The sequence below is a fragment of the Helianthus annuus genome, chromosome 14 (genome assembly GCF_002127325.2).
Source record: "Helianthus annuus cultivar XRQ/B chromosome 14, HanXRQr2.0-SUNRISE, whole genome shotgun sequence".
Classification (NCBI taxonomy): Eukaryota; Viridiplantae; Streptophyta; class Magnoliopsida; order Asterales; family Asteraceae; genus Helianthus; species Helianthus annuus.
The window spans coordinates 171,768,264-171,773,792 of NC_035446.2; the positions used below are offsets into that span (position 1 = coordinate 171,768,264).

The 5,529-nt window shown below is 42.2% G+C and overlaps 1 non-coding gene across 1 annotated transcript; it reads left to right on the forward strand.

Moving 5' to 3' along the window:
• The first annotated feature begins 348 nt into the window (after positions 1–348).
• LOC118487019 lies at positions 349–455 on the forward strand. Its single transcript, XR_004880186.1, has one exon. It is a non-coding gene; the product is annotated as a small nucleolar RNA R71 (small nucleolar RNA).
• Positions 456–5,529: the final 5,074 nt, after the last annotated feature.

Genomic DNA, 5,529 nt, shown 5'->3' on the forward strand with positions numbered 1-5,529 from the left:
TCGTCCGTTTCTTTCATGCAACTCCAATTTTCATGTGACCCACCACACCCCTCACAAGCCATAACCGAGACTGTTTTTGTCATTTCTAATTTTTTTATTTTTGAAGAAAGGGCCTCGATTTGGGCTTGTAAAGAGGTGTTTTCGTCTACCTTATGGGCGCCCGGGGCAATAGTTTTATTTCCCCGGGGGGTGTGCCACTGAAAATTGGTTTGAGCAATTTCCTCAATCTGATTATATATTTCGTGTGGGCGTCGATTACCTAAAAGTCCCCCGGAGCTAGAATCAAGTGTCTGTCTAGTATGTGGCAACAATCCATTGTAGAAAGTGGATACTTGTTGCCATATCGCGAGACCATGATGGGGACACTTGCGTAGTAGCTCCTTGAACCTTTCCCAAGTTTCATATAAGGATTCCCCGTCCTCTTGTGAGTATGTGTTAATTTCAGCCATTAATTTAGCAGTTTTAGAAGGAGGGAAATACTTATATAGAAATTTTTGGGCTAGTTCATCCCAGGTGTTTACCGATCCAGCTGGGAGGGTGTTGAGCCAAGCTTTGGCTCGGTCTTTTAGTGAGAATGGAAACATACGAAGGCGGATGGCGTCGTTTGATGCTCCATTGATCCGAAACGTATCACATATTTCTAAGAAATTAGTTATATGTAGATGGGGATCCTCGTCCGCGAGCCCGTGAAAGGTTGCGGAGTTTTGGAGCATTTGTATCAAGTGCGGTCGAAGTTCGAAGTTATTAGCTTCGACATTCGGGGCATTGATAGCGGCGCCGAGATTACCTACGGTGGGCCGTAAGTAATCCATGAGGGTACGTTGGTCCGCCATTGGGGGTGGGTCACCCGAAACCTTCTCTTGATTTTTGGCTTTTAACCTTTTTCTGAGAAAGCGTTCGGGTTCTTCTAATGGTTCCTTTATGTCTTTATTGGAACTGGAGCTCATACACTACGTGAGGTTGGGTCGGGTTCCAAGTCCTGCAATAAAAACAGAAAAGAACGTTGGTCAGAAGGTTCACCACGGCCCCGTGTTCAGCGAACACGGCCCCGTGGTCGGAGTTACAGTGGTTGTTTTTCAGATCCCAGTTACTGGAAGTTGGACACGGCCCCGTGTTACACCGACACGGCCCCGTGGTCAGCCTTCTGTTAACTTGAAAAACAAAAACTGCCAGTAATGTTGCTGAGCACGGCCCGTGTCCGACCAGGCACGGCCCCGTGCTGAGCTCTGCAGAAGCTGAAAAATCTAAAAAAAAATCCTAAAAAATTAAAGAAAAATAAAAAGATGATTAGGCCGTTGATTCCTAACTTTCTTAAAATCCTTGTGTCCCCGGCAGCGGCGCCAAAAACTTGATGCGTGTCAGTGTGTATATAATTTTAGATATATTTTTAAGCCCTTTTTACACTTTTAGCCAAGTTTTAAATTTATAAAACACGATATTTACTAACACTAAACACACATATGGGCAAGTGCACCCATCGTGGACGTAGTATAGTGTTGGTAAGATACCGAGGTCGTCCAAGGACACAAGAGCTTTTAATACCGGTTTATCCTCAACGTCTAATCAAATCAAAAGGTTAGAAAAATGTTTTAAACTAAGAAAAATAAAAACTAACTAAATGCTGAAAAATAAAATAAAATAAAAACAGATAGACAAGATGAATCACTTGGATCCGACACGTGTATTAGTATAACCTTTGATTATTTTCGCACTTTTGCACTTGTTTAAGAGATTATCTTAGTTATTGTAGTAGGCCCCTTTTTCGGAGGTGACGTTACCCTCAACCCAGTAGTTTGAGTCAGCAAGGATACAATCCTAAAGGGTTGGATTATTGAAAGATAATGAATTAAGTTATTAATGCAAATTATGGTAGGCCCCGCTTTTGGCGGTGACGTTACCCTCGGCTAAGTAGTCTGAGTCAGCAGGGATACAGTCCTAAATAGCCGGGTTATAGTATTAATAGTAGTTAGCTTATGAGGGGGTCAAAGAGTTTGGATTCCCGCCATCCAATACCTATGGGCATTGAAGGAGATCCTACTAAATTTGACCCAGGTCCCAAGCAGGACCTCTAAACGCTGAACAAGGGCAAGACCCTTACCAAACCGTTCCCTTAACCCCCGACCAGGTAGCCAACATACCTCCATATAGACCGTGGAGATATGAATGGTGAAAATCTTTTATTTTATATAGACAGTAAAATAATGCCAAGACACCACGGACAAACGATAAGGAAAGATCACCTTCAACATAAGTAACTAGTTATTAACGTCATTAATACAAAACCAAATAAAAAGTGCAAAAGATTAAAAATAAAAAGTATTATACTAAACACTTGTCTTCACCAAGTGATGTAAGAGACTTAGGCAAACATGGCCTTGATTGTCAAGAACTCTTACGATCAATCTTGGATCCCGAGACGACTCACACACTCTATGATGGACAATGGATGATGGTGGTGGATGATGGTGTTATGGTGGTGGTGGGTGGTGGATGAAGTGTGAGAGAGGTGGTGTGCCAAGGGATGAGAGAGAATGAAGCCAAGCTCCTCTATTTATAGGCTGAACAGAACGCTGGGCACGGCCCCGTGTTCGCTGAACACGGCCCCGTGCCCGTCTGACATTCTCTCTCTTCATTAATTGTAATTGCGAATTACAATTAATGCGCCTGCTGTACTTTCAACACGCCCCCGTGTCCGCTGGGCACGGCCCCGTGGTGAGCAATGGAAGCTTCTACTGATTTGTCTTTTCTGCTGCTTCCTGGACACGCCCCCGTGTTCACTGGACACGGGGCGTGTTCAGGCTCTGTTTCTCTTCTCTTTGTCTTGGGAGGTGCCGTTGAGGGTCCGGGCAGTTCACTTTTGTTCCTTTTCTTGTATTTATGGTAGATTTAGTAGTCTTTTTGCTTCTTTTGTGATTTTGAGCTCATTTCATCCTGAAAATACAAAAGGAAGACAAAAACACTCTTTTTCCAACATTAGTACTTAAAAAGGGTTAGTTTTATGCCTTAATTGATGTGTTTTATATGTTGCATTTTACACACATCAGTACTCTTGCAAATATGTTATTTACGAGAAAAGTACCTGTAAGCACATTGTCGTCCTTAACCGCTTCCTTTGCATCCAAGCGGAAAACTCTCGCATTTGATTTCTTCGTTTCTTCCGCCTTCTTGGCATACTTCGGGCAATTACTCTTTATATGCCCCTTTTCATTACAATTATAGCAGGTTGCATCCTTTATCTTTTTGCACTCCACTGTCTTATGATCCCTGGACTTGCATAGCCCACAGGATGGAGTCTTTTGTTGCGACTGTGAACTAGACGCAAACCTACACTTCCCGGAGTGAGGTTTCTTGCAGACCTTGCAGTAAGGTCTTCCATCAGCTTGCCCCTCCTTCTTTGCCTCCAACCCTCTCTTGCCCTCACCGTTTCCACGGTGCTTTTTCCCAGACTTTCGTGAGGTATCATCCTCACGCTTTCGCTTTTCGGCCTCCTTGCTCCTTTGTGCCCTCAGACGGACAACATCAAGTGTAAGAGACAAGGAGAGGTCAGTAACTGACCTGAAGGTCGTCGGCCTAGAGGCCTTCACACTGGCCTTAATCGCCGGTTCTAAGCCCCCAATGAAACGGGCAATCCTTCTAGGTTCTGGTGTCACAAGATATGGCACCAGGCGTGACATAGTGTTAAAACTTGTCAGATATGCTTGACAATCCAGGTTTGTCATCACTAGTGAGACAAAATCTGCCTCAATCTTCTCGACCTCGTGCTGAGGGCAGTAGTTTTCTTTTATGAGGGTAATAAACTCCCCCCATGATATTTTGTATAAGGCAGACTTACCTGAAGCCTGCACCAGAGCTCTCCACCACGCCAGGGCCTCGCCCTTGAATGACTGGGACACAAACTTAACCACGTCCCTCTCAGCGCACCCGCTGATGTCCACTATCGTGTCCATCTCGTCTAGCCAGGTGATACAGTCAACCGCACCTTTCTCCCCTGTAAATTCACGGGGCTTACATGATACAAAGTATTTGTAGGTGCAACCCTTAGCACTTGACGCATCAGTATATTCTCTATCGCGATGAACGCTGTGCTCAGTAGACGAATGTTTGTCGTCATCTTTCTTGGGTTCAGAGGGTGGTTTGGAGTGTGTCTTTGGTTTAGAGGGTGGTTTTGACACAGTTCTGCCTTGAGACTCAGTATGTTGACGATCAATAGCTGCCTGGACAGCATTGTTGATCAGAGCCTTCAGTTGTGCGCCTGTCAAATGCACTGACGCATTGTCATAGTCATCTTCATTTGTGTGGCTGTTCTCTCCATTGGGATCCGCCATTGTAACTTGAATCTGTTACAGAAGATAACAAAATTTTATTTAGGAGATTATTATATAATTGTCTTTTTATGACAATTTATCAACCATGGTACAGAGACCATATTTGGTTAACTTATTATATCATTAATATTAGGATTTGAATACATCCTATTTCAACTATATACATAGTATTGGCGGCATAAAGCCTAATCATGATGATGTTTTATAATATTAGCCGAGATTTCATAGAATCAAAGGCATAGAGATTTGAACCGTAGTTCTTTTATCTCTTTTTGACAGGGAGTCATAGACCACCACTGTCTTTTGTTGTTATAAGACAATTATTATGGCCCATAGGCACTACACCTCTAATGGATGTTTCAATATGATTAGCCCGTAGGCAATGCATCACTAATGGATGTCTTTATAATACTGGCCCGTAGGCACTACATCACTAATGGATGTTTTAATAATTCTGGCCCGTAGGCACTGCATCACTAATGGATGTTTTAATATGTTGGCCCATAGGCAATGCATCACTAATGGATGTCTTTATAATACTGACCCGTAGGCACTACATCACTAATGGATGTTTTAATAATATTGGCCCGTAGGCACTGCATCACTAATGGATGTCTTTATAATACTGGCCCGTAGGCACTACATCACTAATGGATGTTTCAATAATATTGATCACCTTTATTGGTGATTTAACCCACGATTTATAATCATTTAGTTGGGTTTTGAAATCCTTAAAGGATTATTGTATAAGAATGACGTGCGTGATTTTAACGAATCACATCTGCCATGAATGTTAACATGCGTACAAAGGTTAACAGGGAATCAGAATCTTTTCAGTTAGGTCGTACCATCTTGACTAGATCTTAAAAGACCCCAAGCTAGGTTTCACCTTTTAAGATTCTTTATTTAGGCAGATCAATATAAAAGGAATGGTTTTGATTTATTTTTATATATATTAAAACAAAACTCATAACATACATTCCAAATCTCAAATACAATTACATATTGCCCTAAATGGGTCTTTCAAATAATACATACCTCCATAGAGGTTTTAAAATAAGTGACAAGTCCACGCAGGGACTAATACAAGATAGGTGTCCATGCAAGGACTAAAGATAAGTCCACGTAGGGACTGAAATACGATAAGTTGTCCACGCAGGGACTTATTTTAAAGTAGAAATTACAGTAGTACTACTATTAAGGG